The sequence below is a fragment of the Mobula birostris genome, chromosome 12, assembly GCF_030028105.1.
Source record: "Mobula birostris isolate sMobBir1 chromosome 12, sMobBir1.hap1, whole genome shotgun sequence".
In the NCBI taxonomy this organism is placed as follows: domain Eukaryota; kingdom Metazoa; phylum Chordata; class Chondrichthyes; order Myliobatiformes; family Myliobatidae; genus Mobula; species Mobula birostris.
The window spans coordinates 20496998-20518656 of NC_092381.1; the positions used below are offsets into that span (position 1 = coordinate 20496998).

Sequence of the window (21659 nt, forward strand, 5' to 3'; positions counted from 1 at the left end):
CAGCTCTTAGCTCCAGCCCTCCCTTCTGTTTTCTCCTATCATTTCAGATCTCCCCCTCCCCCTCTCAAATCTCTTACTATCTCTTCTTTCAGTTAGTCCTGACGAAGGGTCTCGGCCCGAAACATCAACTGTACCTCTTCCTATAGATGCTGTCTGGCCTGCTGCGTTCACCAGCATTTTTTATGTGTGTTGCTTGAATTTCCAGCATCTGCAGATTTCCTCGTGTTTGCGTTCAGTTAATGTACATTGTTTTTCTGACCTTTATTGTCATTTGTCAGCACACAACTGTAAAAGAACAAAATATTTGTTACCCCAGATCCAATGTAGCCTTAAAAAAAACACAATAAGCATAAAAAATATAAATACATAAGATTAGCTTAGATACATAAACCGATTGAATGTACATAAAGTGATGCTAGGTACAGGATTATCTATAGCCTTTGACTTTGTTGATCAAAAGGGACTGTGGCATATTCTTCGCATATTCAAAGATATCCCTATATCACCATAAACACCAGACCCATAACCAATTTGTGTCAAGCAAAGCCACCCGCTCATGCAACATAGAAACAAGCCCTTCAATCCAATGAGTTATTCCAACCATGAAGCAGCCATTTACACAAAACTTCATTTTATTCTCCCCACACATCCATCAACTCCACATATCTTATTTCCAATTCTAACACTCACCTATACATTAAGGACAATTCACAGTGACCAATTAAACCACTAACCAACACACAACACACACAAAATGCTGGAGGAAGTCAGCAGGCCAGGCAGCATCTATGGCAGCTTCTATGGAAAAAGAGTATTGTTGACGTTTCGGACCAAAACCCTTAATCAGGACTGAAGAACTCTACAGCAGAAATCTACACACCTTGGGAATGTGCAAAGACTGAGGCACCCATAGGAAACCTACTTAGTCACAGAGACAATATGCTGACTCCACACAGGCAAAACCAGAGAACCAAGACTGAAAGCAATTGGTGAGAAGCTGTGAGGCAGCAACTGTACAAGCTACACTTCAGCCACTCTCTAAACTGTGTCATTGCCCAACACTTTTTCCAAATCTTCTCAATACAATGTTGCATCTCGGGTAGAGCAGAGCTGATCAGCAGGACAATTCAAAACACAATCAACCAATGGAATAGTTAAATTTATGATTGATAGTGACATCATGGGTCGAAGAGCCTGTTCCTGTGCTATACTTTTCTATATTTTGTGTACTATCCTATTTTTGATCCTGAGCTTTTAAAAACCCATAATATGCATGGTAGGTAAGTGACAGAGTGGAAATATGTTCTACCAAAGGAGGTGTAAGGCACTCCTTCCCTCCACTAGCCTGCAGGACACCACTGGGCAAGGTGTAACACCTGATCAGGGACACGTGAAGCCATGGGAACAGGTGGTGGATGGTCGTATGAGCAGCTGGTGCATTTCACAAGTTCTAGTTATGCAACCACTGATGCTAGGCAATCTCTGAAGAGCATTGATAATAGCTGGGGTCACCCATTCTGTAAAGACACTGCCCAGAAGGAGACAATGGCAAAGCACTTCTATAGGAAAATTTGTCAGGAACATGGGCTCAAAATATGATGTACGGCTCATTATGATAATGAATATACAAGAATGAATATGAATCTATACAACAAACTTCTCAAAACACTTCATAGGATATCAATTAAGGGCAGTCAACGCTGCTTTACCAACAAATGCAAATAATTGTGAATGCAGAGATAAATATCCAACTATTCTGCTTTGGTGGGGTTGGTTAATCAAGATAATTCTAAAAGAAAACAATGTCAAGGTTCAGCTTTCTTAACTGGGAGCCAAACTGACAGGAAACGAGATCTATGAATAAAATGCCATAACAATGTCAGTTCAGACAACCAAAGTTCCACAAGTACAGCATTACAACTTTCACCACCTCCCCCAGAATATAGAATATGTTACCAAAAGCAAGAGGGTGATAGGTAAATGAGAAGTTTTCAGATAAGTTTATGCAGGAACTGATGTAAATTTGAAGCTCTAATCTCCAGAGACTAGGATTTAGACGCAAAATTCTAATCTCTTTGGATTCTATTAAATATTTGTGATACTTTTAACTCATTTACAAGATCTAGAAATTACTGGGAAGACCAACGTGTATAGCTATCCCTAATTTCCCTTGAGAAGGTGATGATGAGTTGCCTTTTTGATTCATTGCAGTCCTTAATGTTCAATTGCCAATCGTTAGCAGAATGTCACAAGGAACATATGACCCCATGATTCTGTTATACCATTCAAAAGCAAGGCAAAATAAAACCCCTGATCCTGAGACTATACTTCTTATTTCTATGCTGTCCAGTTACATAAAACAGCCTTCAGCCAATTATTCTGTCATTTGCCTTCAGAGCTTTATACATCTCAATACTCTAATTCTAGAAAATTATTGTCAAATCAATCTTTTCTCATGGGAGAACAACCTCATCCCAAGAATTAAACCTCTGATTTTATGGTGCATGGACTCCAATGCAAGTATTTTCTTCATTCACATACAGAAATCAAAACAGTACAAGGTACTCATTTAGGACTTCACAAACTTTAGAGGGAAGTTTTGCTGAAACTTTTGTCGTGCAAACTCACTTTACAATGAAGAGCAACGCATCTTTTGCCTTCCTAACCCTTTTTTTAAAGTTTCTACATCTACAAATGTTTGTAATTATAGACTATCAAATAATCACTTTTACACCAAGATCTATGAGATTCTCACTGAATCAGAATCAAAATCAGGTTTAATATCCATGCGCGTGCGCACGCACACACACACACACACACACATGTATGTATATAACTAAATAAGTAATGCAAAAATAAAGTTAAAATAGTGAGTAAGTGTTGATAGGGTTAGTTCATTATTCAGAAATCTGATGGCAGAGGGGAAGAATTAGTTCCTAAATCATTGAGCATGCACCTTCAGGCTCTTGTACCTCCTCTCTGCTGGTAGTAATAAGAAGACAGCATGTGATAGGAGTTCTTAATAATGGATGCCACCTTATTGAGATATCACCTTTTGAAGATGTCCTCGATGCTTAATAAGCTAGTGCCCATGATAGCTGGCTGAGTTTGCAACCTTCACCAGCTTTTTCCAATCCTGTGCAGTGGCCCCTCCATAACAGGGTGATGCAACCAGTCAGAACACTCTCTACTCTACATCTGTAGAAATTTGCAAGAGTCTTTGGTGACATACCAAATCTCAAACTTTGAATGAATCAGGCCTTTGATGTGCCTGCTTCGTAATTGCATCAATATGCTGGGCACAGGATAGATTCTTTTGTCTTACTGATGTTAAGTGCAAGGCTGCAAGACCATTCTGTCTCACTTCGGTATACCAGCAATCTATCTCACTCCTGTACATCTCCCTGTCACCATTTGCGATTCTGCCAACAGCAGCTGTGTCATCAGCAAATTTATAGATGGTGTTCGAACTGTGCCTAGCCACAGTCCTGAATGTAGAGCAGCAGGCTAAGCATGTATCCTTGGGGTGTGCTGGTGCTCACTGTCAGCAAGGAGCTGTTATTACCGACCGGCGCCGACTGTGGTCTCCTGGTGAGGAAGATTAAAAGCATTTTTTCTATTCTTTCTTGCAAAATGGATAGCCTCACTTTTTTCTCCACTTCTTGCTAATTCCCTTCACACTGGATGATTTTCAGGCCCTCACAAGTCACTTCCCAGTTAGCAAATTCCCAGTATACTTGGATGTTTTACATCCTGTGGCTTCAGACACATCATTTAATATTAATCATGAATAATTAGTAGTAATCCATATAGTGATTAGTAATAGTCTACAAATGTAGTGACCACTTTATTCCTTCTACAATAAAAATATATTGAAGTACATATATGTATGCGGGATGGTTTTTTGAACCAACATGTCGAGGAACCAACTAGAGAGCAGGCTATTCTAGACTGGGTTTTGAGCAATGAGGAAGGGTTAATTAGCAATCTTGTCGTGAGAGGCCCCTTGGGTAACAGTGACCATAATATGGTGGAATTCTTCATTAAGATGGAGAGTGACATAGTTAATTCAGAAACAAAGGTTCTGAATTTAAAGAAGGGTAACTTTGAAGGTATGAGACGTGAATTAGCTAAGATAGACTGGCAAATGACACTTAAAGGGTTGACGGTGGATATGCAATGGCAAGCATTTAAAGATCGCATGGATGAACTACAACAATTGTTCATCCCAGTTTGGCAAAAGAATAAATCAAGGAAGGTAGTGCACCCGTGGCTGACAAGGGAAATTAGGGATAGTATCAATTCCAAAGAAGAAGCATACAAATTAGCCAGAAAAAGTGGCTCATCTGAGGACTGGGAGAAAGTCAGAGTTCAGCAGAGGAAGACAAAGGGCTTAATTAGGAAGGCGAAAAAAGATTATGAGAGAAAACTGGCAGGGAACGTAAAAACTGACTGTAAAAGCTTTTATAGATATGTGAAAAGGAAAAGATTGGTTAAGACAAATGTAGGTCCCCTGCAGACAGAAACAGGTGAATTGATTATTGGGAGCAAGGACATGGCAGACCAATTGAATAATTACTTTGGTTCTGTCTTCACTAAGGAGGACATAAATAATCTTCCGGAAATAGTAGGGGACAGAGGGTCCAGTGAGATGGAGGAACATGTTAGCAGGGAAGTGGTATTAGGTAAATTGAAGGGGTTAAAGGCAGATAAATCCCCAGGGCCAGATGGTCTGCATCCCAGAGTGCTTAAGGAAGTAGCCTAAGAAATAGTGGATGCATTAGTGATAATTTTTCAAAACTCTTTAGATTCTGGACTGGTTCCTGAGGATTGGAGGGTGGCTAATGTAACCCCAATTTTTAAAAAAGGAGGGAGAGAGAAACCAGGGAATTATAGACCGGTTAGCGTAACGTCAGTGGTGGGGAAACTGCTAGAGTCAGTTATCAAAGATGTGATAACAGCACATTTGAAAAGCGGTGAAATCATCGGACAAAGTCAGCATGGATTTGTGAAAGGAAAATCATGTCTGACGAATCTCATAGAATTTTTTGAGGATGTAACTAGTAGAGTGGATAGGGGAGAACCAGTGGATGTGGTATATTTGGATTTTCAAAAGGCTTTTGACAAGATCCCGCACAGGAGATTAGTGTGCAAACTTAAAGCACACGGTATTGGGGGTAAGGTATTGATGTGGATGGAGAATTGGTTGGCAGACAGGAAGCAAAGAGTGGGAATAAACGGGACCTTTTCAGAATGCAGGCAGTGACTAGTGGGGTACCGCAAGGCTCAGTGCTGGGACCCCAGTTGTTTACAATATATATTAATGACTTGGATGAGGGAATTAAATGCAGCATCTCCAAGTTTGAGGATGACACGAAGCTGGGCGGCAGTGTTAGCTGTGAGGAGGATGCTAAGAGGGTGCAGGGTGACTTGGATAGGTTAGGTGAGTGGGTAAATTCATGGCAGATGCAATTTAATGTGGATAAATGTGAAGTTATCCACTTTGGTGGCAAAAACAGGAAAACAGATTATTATCTGAATGGTGGCCGATTAGGAAAAGGGGAGGTGCAACGTGACCTGGGTGTCATTATACACCAGTCATTGAAAGTGGGCATGCAGGTACAGCAGGCAGTGAAAAAGGCGAATGGCATGCTGGCATTTATAGCGAGAGGATTCGAGTACAGGAGCGGGGAGGTACTACTGCAGTTGTACAAGGCCTTGGTGAGACCACACCTGGAGTATTGTGTGCAGTTTTGGTCCCCAAATCTGAAGAAAGACATCCTTGCCATAGAGGGAGTACAAAGAAGGTCACCAGATTGATTCCTGGGATGGCAGGACTTTCATATGATGAAAGACTGGATGAACTAGGCTTATACTCATTGGAATTTAGAAGATTGAGGTGGGATCTGATTGAAATGTATAAAATCCTAAAGGGATTGGACAGGCTAGATGCAGGAAGATTGTTCCCAATGTTGGGGAAGTCCAGAACGAGGGGTCACAGTTTGAGGATAAAGGGGAAGCCTTTTAGGACCGAGATTAGGAAAAAACTTCTTCACACAGAGAGTGGTGAATCTGTGGAGTTCTCTGCCACAGGAAACAGTTGAGGCCAGTTCATTGGCTATATTTAAGAGGGAGTTAGATATGGCCCTTGTGGCTAAAGGGATCAGGGGGTATGGAGGGAAGGCTGGTACAAGGTTCTGAGTTGGATGATCAGCCATGATCATACAGAATGGCGGTGCAGGCTCAAAGGGCCAAATGGCCTACTCCTGCACCTATTTTCTATGTTTCTATATAGAACCCTAAGATTCACTTTCTTGTGGGCATACTCAATAAATCCATGTTGTATATGTGGCCGGGTTACACAACAAAGCTATAAATAAAAACGCTGGAGACGGGAGCTAAATAAACAAGGTTCTTTACTGACTGAAACCGAACTGAACACACATGTAGAGATCAATACGTGCCTAATAGCGCATGTAACGACGTGTCCCTACAACATAAAGTAGTCCCATATTATACAGTAGCTATACAGTACATTCCTCCCCTTTTATTTTAATAGTGTATCAACTGTTTTTTTTACTGGTGCACTACGCTAAACAAATATGTTTACCCTTAACATACAAACACCTACCAATTGTTTACTTAGTAACTTAATAATATCAAATTATAACAACGTAACGTAATACTATCAAATTATAACAAGCTCTTTTTTTAAACTTTTGGTCTAAGACCCATTTATAACTCAAGTCTCTTGGGGTGGGACTCTGCCCACTGTGCCGTACTTCTCCAGATGACGATTATGTACCAGCGGTAACAGAAGATGTAGGTGAAGCTGTAGCAAAATATTTCGCAAGAGGTGTGATGCATTTTTCACAACTTTGGTTTCCATAGTCTGCTTCAAAGATGACTTGCCACCAACAAAAGAAGTGGTTGGTGATCTGCTGTCTCTGCTAGTTATTCAAAAGTCGGGACAATCCAATGACTCACAGAAAGATCAGAACTTTACCAGTAATCTTTCACCGTTTGATGAAGCAGTTGATCGAAATCCTGTTGTTCGTTCCATTGTTCTTAAGCTGCTGTTAAAGTACAGTTTTGCTGATGTTAAGGACTACCTGCAGTGCTGTCTGTCTGAATTTCAAAAAACAAATCTTGGTCGGAAAATGAGACTGAACTCTATGCACTGTTTCTGAATTGTTTGGAGGATTCCATGTATGAAAAATCCCAGTTGTGCACAGTGCAAGAAAAGATTGCTTACCTTGCTCAAGAGGGAGAATTCCTTCAGATGCACATTTAGCACAAGCATGAAAATACAACGTTAGAAACCTTACAGTTTGTTGCCAGAATTCGCCTCTGTTTTGATGCTGTTTCCCAACTTCTTTGTGCAAAACAACACATTGGCTGAGAATTCAACATATGTATGTGCAAAAGAAACTTCCCTGCAAAGGATTAAGTGTATGATTCTCAATGGAGAAAATGATTGGTTCAAGTTTCACCTTGTGCGAAGCTGTTCTGTTTGAATGATTTTGTCCAAGAGTTTCACCTTGTGCGAAGCTGTTCTGTTTGAATTGATTTTGTCCAAGAGCTTTTAAGGGATGACCAATTTTCATAGATCTTTCCCAAGGAAATTGTTCAGGAGAGGACGGAGATGCTGGTCTTTTCGGAGACTTAAGCTTATTGAGAGTTCACAGATCTTCCATTATCAGTTCATCTGTTAACAAGTAATTTAACTGCACAGGTGCAGGTTTTCATCTTTTGTCTGTAATTGGAACAGGGTCATTAGGTCTCCTCCTTAGTTTCCTAGTCATTATTGGCTTTACCTCCACAGAATCTCCCATGAGTTCCATTGTTAGCCTCTCATTCTCAATCATCCTTTTCTTTTCTTCTAACTCAATCTTTATCTTCAAATTCCTTCACTGTAACTTTCTTCTCTTTAATATAATTCCTTTCCACTTGTTCTGTCTCCAGTTGCCGAAAAAGCTCTGCATTTCGTATTCTTTCCTTGTATTGCTGATCTAGTTTCTTCATCCTTTTCTGATACTCCTGCAAAGTGCCTTCCTGTAACTGCTGCAGCTGCCTTTTGAGAGATGCCAATTTCTCCTGGTACACCTGCTCTTTTACTTCCAGGTAGTCTTCATCATCCTGCTTATTGGCAATATCTGTCTCCCTTGCATCCTCTGTATCTTCATCCGAGTCGCAGCCACGGATACTGCGTTCATCCTCACCATCCACACTGTCTAGCTCCTCCTTGTTGTCGTAATAGTCGACAATGGGTGAGAGGAGAGCTGCGGATATCTTCCCCGCCGAGTTGCCCTCCTTTGTTGACACATCTAGTGCCTGATGGTGTGCCAATCCAACTGGATTTTCCTGAGCCATTCATGTCCCAGCAACGGTGGTCCTCCATTTCTCAGTACATAAAGGTTCAGCTGCTGTGTTTTGTCTCTGTAGGTCACTGTCACTTTAATTTTACCTTTGGGATGCACTTTCTGTCCTCTGTAAGTCTTTAGCAGTAGTTTAGTTTGTTTCAGGGGTATGTGAGAAAACAGTCGTTTGTAATTGTGTACAGAGATCACTGTTAAAGCTGAGCCTGTGTCCAACTCCATCTTCAGTCTCACGCCTGCCACTTGTGGAGTGAACACAAAATACTCTGCAGATGCTGGGGTCAAAGCAACACCCACAACACGCTGGAGGAACTCAGCAGGTCGGGCAGCATCCGTGAAAATGAACAGTCAATGTTTCAGGCCAAGACCCTTCGTCACTTATGGACTGATCCTTATTACTCTTCGATCATCTGTCTCTTTCACGCTGTGAAGTTGTAGACAAGGCAATTCATTTTCATCTGAGTCATTTTCATCAGAACTGCTTTCTTCCATTGTTGTATTTTCCTTTCTGGGGTTTCTTGTTTCTCTGTATTTTGTCCCTTTTCTGCTGTTTACTAGCTTTGCATACTCTGCCAGTGTAGCCCTGTTTGCCACAGTTTCTGCATTCTTTGTCTTTAAACCAACAGTCATCCGGGTCATGTGACCTGTTCCCACAACGGTAACATTTCTTTCCTTCATTTCTGTTCAGTAACATTTTATTCATAGCATATTCCAGCGATTTCTGTTGTATCTCTGAAGCACCCCATGCTGCGGTTTCCGTTGATATTGCAATGTTCAGCGCCTTCTCTAATGTAAGGTCTTTTTCACCCAGGAGCTTCTTCTGTGTGGTTTCAAAGTGCATGCCACACACTAACCTGTCCCTCAATGTGTCTGATAGACGAGCTCCAAATTGACAATGTTCTGATAATTTGCGCAATTCAGCACAATATTCAGAAATGCTTTCATTTTTGCTCTGATTCCGTTTGTGAAATTTAAATCTGTCAGCAATGACCAGTGGTTTGGGGTTTAAATGCTGTTGGAGAGTGTCGACTACTTGCTTGAACGTTTTGTCACCTGGCTTTTCAGGGGCTAACAAGCTCCGTAGCAGGCCGTATGTTTTTGCTCCCATAATACTAAGTAAGATGCTGGCTTTCTTTTCATCATTAACATCGTTAGCATCACAATATAACTCCACTTTTTCAATGTAAGTTACCCAGTCTTCAATGCTACTATCAAATGCTGTAATGGTTCCAATCATCGCCATCTTTGTTATGTTAATTTAGCTCCATTCTCTTTTTTTTTGACTCACATGACCTTTTTGCTAGCGCCACAAGCGCACTCCGTCTAGATGTGTGTGTGTCACTCCTTTTCATCTCCCTTCTGGGGCAGGCAGACCCTCAGCCCTGGGGGTCAGCGCCAGCTGTGGTCTCGCCTCGACGTGCTGCGGCTCTGACTGTGTCTCTTGGTCTCCCAACGTTCCTGACCCCGACTGTGCTCCCGCTTCCTTTCAGACTAGCGGCTTTGCGCTCCTCCTCCAAGTGTCGTTATCAATTAAAACACAGCATTCTGATACGATGTAGGTTCATTAGCCTCATCGCCAATTTGGGTTACACAACAAAGCTATAAGTAAAAGCGCTGGAGACAAGAGCTAAGTTAACAGGGTTCTTTACTGACTGAAACCAAACTGAACACACACGTACAGATCAATATGTGCCTAATAGCGCATGCAATGACGTGTCCCTACAATATAGAGTAGTCCCATATTATACAGTAGCTATACAGTACAATCCATAATAGAATAATAACCATAATAGAATCAATGAAAAGACCGCAAAAACTGGGTGTTCAACAAGTCAGCAAATGACAACGAACAGTGCAAATACAAAAAGTAATAAATAATAAATAAATCAGTAGGTAGGTTTCAATAGGTACATTCAATGTCATAGAAACGTATACAATATGCATCCTGAAATTCTTTCTTCATAAACTCCACAAAAACAGAGGAATGCCCCAAAGAATGAATGACAGTTAGAACCCCAAAGCCCCTCCCAGCTACCCTTCCTACACATAAGCAGCAGCAAAGCAACAACACCCCCACCAGCAAAAAAAAAACCATTGGCACTCCCCCTCCCACCAAGCACTCAAGCATGCAGCAAAGCATCAATAAAGGCACAGTACGCCAAAGACTACTCACTCACCCGGTAATTCAACGTACTACAGGCTCTCTCTCCCTCTCCCAGTAAGGGAAAAAGAGGTGACCCCGTTTCACAGCACGAGGGGAAACATAACAAAACAACTCGCCAATTTATGATTTTAGAAGTCTGCTGCGTCGCTTTTTCTGAGCTCTGTGCTCAAAGAACTCAGGTCTCTGGGCACACAGCCAGCTCGCTGCTTTCGTCTCCCATGACACATCATGATGGCACTGACCTCGAGTCCGCCCGCCTCCAGAGCCATGAAAATCCGGCACCCTGAAGGTGCGCTAGTCTTCTAGGCCATGTCCTTGGCATATCGAAAAGCGGGTCCCATTTCCACAAAGAACCAAATTCTACAAATAAGCAGTAAATATTGGGTATTGGGGGTAAGATATTGATGTGGATAGAGAATTGGTTGGCAGACAGGAAGCAAAGAGTGGGAATAAACGGGACCTTTTCAGAATGGCAGGCAGTGACTAGTGGGGTACCGCAAGGCTCAGTGCTGGGACCCCAGTTGTTTACAATATATATTAATGACTTGGATGAGAGAATTAAATGCAGCATCTCCAAGTTTGCGGATGACACGAAGCTGGGCGGCAGTGTTAGCTGTGAGGAGGATGCTAAGAGGGTGCAGGGTGACTTGGATAGGTTAGGTGAGTGGGTAAATTCATGGCAGATGCAATTTAATGTGGATAAATGTGAAGTTATCCACTTTGGTGGCAAAAATAGGATAAAACAGATTATTATCTGAATGGTGGCCGATTAGGAAAAGGGGAGGTGCAACGAGACCTGGGTGTCATTATACACCAGTCATTGAAAGTGGGCATGCAGGTACAGCAGGCGGTGAAAAAGGCGAATGGTATGCTGGCTGGCACTTATAGCGAGAGGATTCGAGTACAGGAGCAGGGAGGTACTACTGCAGTTGTACAAGGCCTTGGTGAGATCACACCTGGAGTATTGTGTGCAGTTTTGGTCCCCTAATCTGAGGAAAGACATCCTTGCCATAGAGGGAGTACAAAGAAGGTTCACCAGATTGATTCCTGGGATGGCAGGACTTTCATATGAAGAAAGACTGGATGAACTAGGCTTGTACTCGTTGGAATTTAGAAGATTGAGGGGGGATCTGATTGAATCGTATAAAATCCTAAAGGGATTGGACAGGCTAGATGCAGGAAGATTGTTCCTGATGTTGGAGAAGTCCAGAACGAGGGGTCACAGTTTGAGGATAAGGGGGAAGCCTTTTAGGACTGAGATTAGGAAAAACTTCTTCACACAGAGAGTGATGAATCTGTGGAATTCTCTGCCACAGGAAACAGTTGAGGCCAGTTCATTGGGTATATTTAAGAGGGAGTTAGATATGGCCCTTGTGGCTACGGGGATCAGGGGGTATGGAGGGAAGGCTGGTGCAGGGTTCTGAGTTGGATGATCAGCCATGATCATACTGAATGGCGGTGCAGGCTCGAAGGGCCGAATGGCCTACTCCTGCACCTATTTTCTATGTTTCTATATCAAGAACATGAGATGAAGAGCCCTTGAAAGTGAGTCCATAGAAGTGGGAACATTTCAGTGATAGGGCAAATGAAGTTAAGTGAAGTTATCCCCTTTGGTTCAAGAGCCTGATAGTTGAGGGGTGATAACTATTCCTGAACCTGGTGGTGTGAGTCCTGATGCTGCTGTACATTCTTCCTGATGGCAGTAGCAAGAGCATGACCTCGGTGGTGGGGTCCCTGATGATGGATGCTGCTTTCTTGCGACAAACCTCTATGTGGATATGCTCAATGGTGGAAAGGGCTTGACTCGTTATGGACTGGGCTACATCCATTACTTTTTGTAGAATTTTCTGTTCAAGAGCATTGGTCTTTCCATACCAGGCTGTGATGCAGTCAGTCAATCTACTCTCCACCACACACCTACACAGGTTTGTTAAAGTTTTAAATGTGATGCTAAATCTTCACAAATTCCTGAGGAAGTAGAGGCGCTGCCGTGCTTTCTTCATAAGTGTATATACATTCTGGGCCCAGGACCAGTCTTCTAAAACGATGACACCAAGGAACTTAAAGTTGCTGACCCTCTGATGACGACTGGCTCATGAACCTCTGGTTTCCTCCTCCTGAAGTCAATAATCAGCTCTTTGGTTTTGCTGATGTCACGTGATCAGCAACAATGAATATCAATCGAGTCAGGATTTATAAAAACAATCAAACATCTATTAAACTCTGCTCAATATTAAAATAAACAAACAAAAATCTTAACCGGAAGTAAACTGCTATGCAGCCATTTAACAAACTGCCATTCAGTACTAGTTCTTAAAATGATAAATATGAGAACAGTTCTTAAAGTGGTGAATTCAAAAACCGTTCTTAGAATGGTGAATTTGAAAGTCCAAGAGATTTATACAATCAATTAGGAGAGACTTTCCTGAAATAAAGACTTCCTCAAAGACACGACGTCACTATCAATCCCAGCCGGATCCTGCTTTGTCTACAGGATACACGACGACGGAAATAAAACGGTTTAAAGACACTGACCTTTCCCTCTGGATATTAGATACTGCACAGCCTTTTCTGCTGCTTTTAGCAGAGGCTATCTCATGCAGATCACTCTTTCTTGAACGAATTCAGTGATAGTCGATTCTCTCCAAAACCATCGAACAACTCCTTCAGGTTACTGTCTTCACTCTCCAATATTACTGAAAAGGTAGATCAACAAATCTGGCAGCTATTGGTTAAACTGCCAGCCCAACACTTTTGTACCCTACAATAGAACATAAAACTCCGTTTTAAATCGAAACTGCGTCATAAGGCAAATACGCAGCGGAGCAGAGTATCTGGCTAACGTTCTAACTGGAAAAAACTAACTGTGTCACCAGGGGTCTACACTTATATACCTGGTGAGAATAGGTCATCACGTGACCTCACATCGGCAGAAAAATTACATCAGGTGACCTCCAAAAGACCATTACATCATCCTTTTAAGACAGTCACAAGATATCCATGAGATATGTAACACTGACATTGAATAAGAGGTTATGGTTGTGGCACCACTCAGCCAGATTTTCAATCTTCCTCCTATATGCTGATTCATACCACCTTCGATGCAATGGTGACATCAGCAAACACAACATTGGAGGTGTGCTTAGCCACACAGTCATAAGTGTAATGTGAGTAGAGCAAGAGGCTAAGCCTTGTGGTGCACTTGTGCTGATGGAGATTGTGGAGATGCTGCTGCCAATCTGAAATGACTAGAGTCCGCAAGTGAGGAAATAGAGGATCCAATTTCACAAGGAGGAATGAACTACGGCTAAGGTCTTGAAGCTTATTGATTAGTTTTGAGGGGATGGTGGTATTGAATGCCGAGCTGTAGTCGTTAAAGAGCATCCCAATGAAGAGCAGATCCAAATTGTCTCTGAGGCAGGAGTTGATATGTTTCATCACTAACCTCTCAAAACACTACATCACTGTAGATTTAAGTGCTACTGGACGATATTCATTGAAGCAGATTACCATGTTCTTCTTAGGCACACATACAAGTGAAGCTTGCTTGAAGCAGTTGGGTATCTCAGACTGCCAAAGCAAGAGATTAACAATCCAAGTGAAAACTCCATCCAGTTGATCAACACAGGCGTTTAGTACTCAGCCAGGTACCCCATCAGGGCCAGTTGCTTTTCATGGGTTCACCCTTCTGAAGGATGCTTGCATGTCAGCCTCAGACACTGAAATCACAGGATCATCAAGGGCTGCAGAAGTCCGTAATGGTTTCTCCATGTTTGATGGTCAAAGCGAGCACAGAAGGCACTGAACTCATCTGAAAGCAAAGCCCTGTTGTCACCTATGTCACTTGATTTTACTTTTTAAGAGTTGATTATATTCAAGCCATGCCACAACTGTCAAACTGTTGATTCAAGTTTAGTCCGGAACTGCCACTTCGCCTGTGAGATAGTTTTCTGGAGACTGTTCCTGGATCGTTTGTAACTTTCTTAGGCACTAGAATTGAATGTCTTTAATCTGGCCCTCAGAAGATTATGGATCTCATGGTTCATCCAGGGCTTCTGTTTGGGGAGATCTCGGAATGATTTTGTGGAGACTCACTCAACAACAACTGTCTATAAAGGAGGGAGGAGAAGATGGCAGCGCGACGCAGCCGTTCCGAATGAATATCGATATGTGTAACTAGGGGTGCCGTGCACAATCCGAATTTGATGGGGTCAGCTGTGAAGCACAGAGGAACATCTGGAGAAACTTCTGAAATGCCTGCTTTCCTGCCACTGCTACTGTGCGATCGAGAATCTCCGGAGATGAAGGCTCCAAATCCTCGGCTTTGCGTATCGCCTGTTGCCGGGGCCAGGGTCGAAACGCTCGGCAGAGATGGTGCTTGGTGTTGAATAGGTGGTCGGAGGCTCGTAGTTTTTCAGGCGGACTCAAAGTCGGACTGCGGTCGGATGCATCCCGGATGCTGCATCGATAAGTTGGCGGCGCTGGAGGTTTACCGTCTGCGTGAGATGATGGGACTTTCGAGAGACTCTGAGACTTTTACTGTGCCATGGTCTGTTCTTATCAAATTATGGCATTGCTTTGCACTGTTGTAACTATATGTTATAATTATGTGTTTTTTGTTAGTTTTTAAGTCGGTTTGTCATGTGTTTTCCTGATATCATTCTGGAAAAACATTCTTATCATTTCTTAATGCATGCAGTACTAAATGACAATAAAGGGAGACTGCGTGTCCTCATAATCATACAAAGGTTTCAGGTTGACAATACTATTGAGACCATGGCCCTTAGTACAGGACTCTCCAGTTTAAGGAGACAGGCTCTAGGAATCTACCTTGCCAACTGCATTTCCAAGTTTATATGCTGTTTCAGGTTTTGGCCAAAACATTGTGTTTTTCTCTCTCCAGACTTGTTGAGTACTTCCAGTACTTTTGGTTCTAAATTTCAGATTTCTCGTCTGTGGATTTCTTTAAAAACATACAAATTACTGTTTATTTTAGCACTCTTTTCTGTCTTTTAACCAATCTTCTCTCTCCACCTTAATATATATACCCCCCATCCTGTGACCCCTTATTTCATCTCACAACTTTCGCTGCTTTAAATCTAAGCATTCTAGTCATTGATAATTCCGCTACTTACATCCTGAAAACTCATTAGATTTGCCAAATACCAATGATTTTCCTTTCATTAAATTGCATTGACTCTGCCTAATCTTAAGATTTGCTAAGTGCCCATTACAGCTTAATTCATAGATAATAACTGAACACACAAAGAACAGAAGGAAGTACACCATGAAATAGTTCATAAGGTGAAAGGAGTATTTATGCAAATATGAGTCTTTAAGCACTACAAAATGCTATTAAAATCAAATAGGGTTTTGGGTTTACAAATGGTTATACTAAAATCAAAAGGATGTACACTGAAACCCCACAGAGCACTGATGCATTATAGATCTTTCGGACCTCCATCTCAAAGATCCAAAGGAAATATCCTTATCAGTTAGTATTATTGAACATCCCAGATTTATATTAGGTACTTATATTTCCACAACATTAATAAAAACTAATGTTCTGTTATTACAAAACCCAGAAGGTACTTTTAATCTCCTCCCAGTGTCTTTCAATTAATTTTTATTCAATCCAAGTAGACTAATCCATGGGGTAATTTTGCCTTCATCAGCATTTCTTTGAGTATCTGGTATACCTGAGATTCTCCCTACTTGAAATAAAATTGATCATAACAAATTAATATTGTTTTTAGCTCCTCTAAAATATTCCTTCTCCTCTGTAACTTGCTTATAAGGACCATCTGGACTAAATTATTCTACTTTATTGGCTTGTACTGGCTAAGCTCAACAAGCTCCCAAGAACTGAAATTATGCATGAGTGAAACTGAAAAACACTGAATCTATGAATCATTATGGATATCAGTTCAGTATTACTGTTTAATATGGCTTTAAGTGTGTTGGCACCTTCAGCCCTTCACAAGAAACATGCATAAAGTGCATTTCTCAAAGGTCAAAAAGGCTGCTTTAGGTCTGACGTACAAGAAAACAGATGGCAGCACTGGTCATACATTAACATGGAGAAGCATTCTGAGTGCTAGCTTGTCAAGTAGTTGCAATTCTTTGCAAAATGGCAGTTTTGAAGCACAACCAATCAATTTAAAAATAGTTCTGTAAATCCTGTGTAAATTACCAATCTGCAGAATTTCTGCAATTCGCCAAACATTTTTATACACTATTTTCATAGTTTTAAAACAAAAATCATAATCCAACACTAAATTTTATCAAGCAACTATAATGCTTAAAATATACTCAACAAAAATCTCATCTCTTCCAGTCAAAGTCATGCAAGATTCTTTCACAAACTAAAAATGATGTTCAATTGACCATTTAATTTGTGTATCAGGGTAACAAAATTACCTCTCTCAAACTCAAGTGTTTCTCTTCTTAAGATCAAGAGCTTCAATTTAAAATTCAGATATAATGTGAATTCCACCTACTTTGTTTGAGAGATTTGCTGATTACAATTATTGACAGATTCCCTTTAGCATAATAAAACAAGCCTGCTGCACTACAAATCACATATTCTGGTGACAGGACAAACATGAGTCTGTCCTGTTAATCTTGCAGTCAAGAAAAACAATGAACCAGTATTAAGGCAAGCAGAAAGAATTAGATTGCTTTTATGAGGTGTGCATTTGTCATTTGAATATAAACCAGTGCTTTTTTTTTCCTATTAGCAAATAATAAATTAAACCGCCTTAGCACCAGTTTGTGAATAAAAATTACAGAATAACACTCACTACAACCCTTTGTTTTGTTAGTACAAATCTGGCAAATCTCATCAAGACATTGCCACTGGAATAAGGCTAATGAGGCAGCCAACTTGGAGAAACAAAGGGTCTTTTAGAATAAGGCAACTTTAATTTACATACCAAATAATTGCCTTCAAAATAAATATCAGCCTGAACACATTTTAATGCTTACATTAAAAATATCCCAAAAGCTTGGGATGACCATGTAATTTCCCCACATCATCTTCAACACACAATCTGATGGAAGAACTCAGTAGGTCGAGCAGCATTGGCGGAAGGAATGAAATTGTTGATTTTTTGGCCAAAACAGTGTATCAGGACTTCAGGCCCTAACACTTCAAGTTGAAAGCATGATGAAGATCTCACTACCACGTAGGACAAATCAGTTAAAACTCAATTAAACTTGAACTCAATTTGTTGTACCCATTATCAGTACCACTGTTAATCTAGGACAGAGGGTCTCAACCTAGGGTCCACAGATCCTTTGCTTAATGGTATTGGTCTGTGACATTAAAAAAAAGTTGGGATTCCCTGATCTAGGATGTTTGATCATATGTAAGCACCACTTAAGTCACCAAGGTTACATTTACAGCAGCTCTCTTCCCTGTGACCTTTGCCACCAAGGAGGAGAGAAGATGACCACTCAAGGTTCAGCAGCTCTGAGGTTTTCTCTAGGTCTGCATCAACTGAAAGTATTTTGCCCCGAATTCCCTGCCTAAAAGTTCTCCAAGGGTTTCAGCAATTTAAGGAAAAGGCCCAACATCATCTAGTTGCTGTAATTAAAAATGTGCAATAATGTACCTTGAAAATATTACCAGCATCACAAGATGTCAGGAAGACAAGACGACAATGCTACTGAAATGAAAACTATGTGGTATCCTTGCTTTACAATTAAGTCCAATATGCAACTTATGCTAAGCAGTGGTTAGACTACTGTTGGGAGTATTGTCAACAGTTCTGAGAGATATACTTTAGGAAAGATATGGCATAGAGTAATCCCAGGGTTAATTAACTTACATCAAATAATGAGCAAAACTGAAATTACCCTTCTTGGAGCAGAGACTATTAAGGATCTTTATAATGGACATAATTTTTGATGAAGTAACAAGAAACTGTAATCAGTAGGCAAAAGTGTAAGCAGAAGGAAGTGATTTTCAAACAGCAACTTGTCAGTTTTGAATACATTGCTTAAAAGAACGGTTGTGACAGTTTCTACAGTAGCTTTCAAAGAACATGATATAGAAGGGACAATTTGCACAGCTTTGGGGAAAAAGGTGTGGCAGTATGGACAGAACCAAAATCAGCATGTTGAAGCTCAAGACTGTTAAGATGCTAGGCAAAGTGTTTTATCCTGAGATCCCTTTTCATAGAGAAATTGGCACCACTGGCTTTCTCTGAGAAAACAGTCCCATGAGAAACTATTGTATGATATATTAACTTGATTTAGAAGGTAGGATTCTCTCTTCTATGTCAACTGGTAGTAGGTACATTCTTTATATGAAACACTCAACTACATCTTATTCCAGAGAAGGTTAAATATCCTATTGTACTAGTGAAGAGCAGGGAGATTTTACATGCCTCCCTCCCTCCCTCCATACTAAGTAGATTATTTTACCATTCACCTGTGCAACATTTAACTAGATAAAAATAGTCACTGCATATGCAGGCAATTTGTTGCAAATGATGCACTACGATAGAGAGAGAGGGGGGGGAGAGGGGGAGGGGGGAGAGAGGGGGGGAGAGAGGGGGGGGAGAGAGGGGGGGGAGAGAGGGGGGGGAGAGAGGGGGGGAGAGAGAGGGGGGGAGAGGGGGGGGGGGAGAGGGGGGGGGGAGAGGGGGGGGAGAGAGGGGGGGAGAGAGGGGGGAGAGAGAGGGGGGAGAGAGAGGGGGGGAGAGAGAGGGGGGGAGAGAGAGGGGGGGAGAGAGAGGGGGGGAGAGAGAGGGGGGGAGAGAGAGGGGGGGAGAGAGAGGGGGGGAGAGAGAGGGGGGGGGAGAGAGGGGGGGGGAGAGAGGGGGGGGGAGAGAGGGGGGGGGAGAGAGGGGGGGGAGAGAGGGGGGGGAGAGAGGGGGGGGGAGAGAGGGGGGGGGAGAGAGGGGGGGGGAGAGAGGGGGGGGGAGAGAGGGGGGGGGAGAGAGGGGGGGAGAGAGAGGGGGGGAGAGAGAGGGGGGGAGAGAGAGGGGGGGAGAGAGAGGGGGGGAGAGAGAGGGGGGGAGAGAGAGGGGGGGAGAGAGAGGGGGGGAGAGAGAGGGGGGGAGAGAGAGGGGGGGAGAGAGAGGGGGGAGAGAGAGGGGGGAGAGAGAGGGGGGAGAGAGAGGGGGGAGAGAGAGGGGGGAGAGAGAGGGGGGGAGAGAGAGGGGGGAGAGAGAGGGGGGGAGAGAGAGGGGGGGAGAGAGAGGGGGGAGAGAGAGGGGGGGAGAGAGAGGGGGGGAGAGAGAGGGGGGGAGAGAGAGGGGGGGAGAGAGAGGGGGGGAGAGAGAGGGGGGGAGAGAGAGGGGGGGAGAGAGAGGGGGGGAGAGAGAGGGGGGGAGAGAGAGGGGGGGAGAGAGAGGGGGGAGAGAGAGGGAGGGAGGGGGAGAGAGAGGGAGGGGGGAGAGGGAGGGGGGAGAGAGAGGGGGGAGAGAGAGGGGGGAGAGAGAGGGGGGAGAGAGAGGGGGGAGAGAGAGGGGGGAGAGAGAGGGGGGAGAGAGAGGGGGGAGAGAGAGGGGGGAGAGAGAGGGGGAGAGAGAGAGAGAGAGAGAGAGAGAGAGAGAGAGAGAGAGAGAGAGAAAGAAAAGTATAAAATAACACAAATTAAATGCCATTCTTTTCCTATGCATTCTAATAGGTTTTGTCTTAAATCCCTAGACTGGAATATGTTTAACGCTCTTTAAAATACAACATATCTGACTATAATAAAACAAACACATACTTGGACAACCTCCTGTATTTAGATTATATAAATTTTGTTCATAGTGTTTTTCAGGAAGCCACTAATGCATCAACCACAGATGGTGCTAACCTTTGAGCTTGAAATCTCTTTCAACAACCAGGCTATCAATTAGAATCTTGCTGAATCTGTAAAGAAGCTGGCTTCCCGAGTTGAGAGAGAAAAGCAAGATCTGGCTGGCATTACTCATTAGAATACTGCATAATCATGACTTGTGAGGGGTTAAAATGAATTTATTATAATGAAAGGATTCAGTTTTGCTTTCCAGGAAATCTACGAATGAAATAGAAATGAAACATAGGGGATTTCTTTTGTTCTCTTGGAACAATGGGGCATCCAGAGTTCACAATTGCTCGTTCCTGCTTAAGTCGAAATACAGCAAGAGCTTTATATCTGTTATGGAAAATTGAGCAATAGCTAGATAATACCAAGTTTCAACGATTTTCTAAATAATTACTGCATGTACCATCAGCAAATTAAGCTTCCCTTTTATAGTGTGTTGAATGTCCTTAAAATACTGCAGATGCATAAGAAATCTAAAACAGAAAATGAATTCCTATTTAGTTCAGGAAGATCTAATTTCTCTCTACCGATGCTGTATGCCTTACTAAGTAATTCCAATATTTTGTATAAATTCTTTGACTGCTCGGAGACAAACATAAACGTTTCTTTCCAAAGTAATGGCCAAACCAGTCAGAGCCCAGACTAGGAAATAAACAAAACAAAAATAGACCACAAAGCATATGAGCAGAATTAGGCCATTTGGCCCATAGAGTAGAGGCTTTGTGCCAATAAGTGGACCACCGTTCGTTCACCATAAAAAAAAGTGGCCCAAAAGGGAATTTAGAGCTCAAACCAGGTCACCAAAGAGAACCCTGAAGAAAAATTGTCGAGGTTTGTGCAGTGAGTTACAGAAGTGTAACAACTGAGTACAATGCCTAATCATAGATAAAGAACATTAACTAAAAGCTACTGCAGCAAAGCATTTTGTGAAGCCGTTACTGTCAAACATGAGAGAATAACCGTCAAATTTAAACTGTGGAACGAACACATAAATGATACTGTGGTCAGTAATCAACATATTACCTCAATGGGTGACATCATTAATATAATACAAGACTGCAAGGTCATATCAGTAAAAGTTACATTGTCTAAAAAAATAACATTCCCCAAAGTCAACTTTTGAAATCAAATTTGAGAAATAGGTATCACTTAACAAGACCATCAATTACTGCTGACCTATAGCTGCCTAAATGAGTTGCCTGCTGGTGCAATTAATTGACAACCATATTGGTGTGGCATAAGAGTCAAAACAAACTAAAACCATCAGGTCTCGTTTTCTCAAGTTCATTAACAAACCAGCAACCCAACTGCT

At 42.1% G+C, this 21659-nt stretch overlaps 1 protein-coding gene across 5 annotated transcripts in view; it reads right to left on the reverse strand.

The window, feature by feature from the left end:
* LOC140205770 (zinc finger protein 644-like) overlaps positions 1 to 21659 on the reverse strand; it is a 132642-nt gene that overhangs the window by 24405 nt on the left and 86578 nt on the right. The window contains exon 1 of one of the 5 annotated variants that reach the window (XM_072273412.1): positions 260 to 282. The exons of 3 other annotated variants lie outside the window; for them this stretch is intronic. The gene's annotated coding sequence lies outside the window, so the exon portion shown is untranslated. Of the gene's footprint in view, positions 1 to 134; positions 171 to 259; positions 283 to 21659 lie in introns of those variants that run through there. One more of the 5 variants, XM_072273413.1, reaches the window with a different exon arrangement.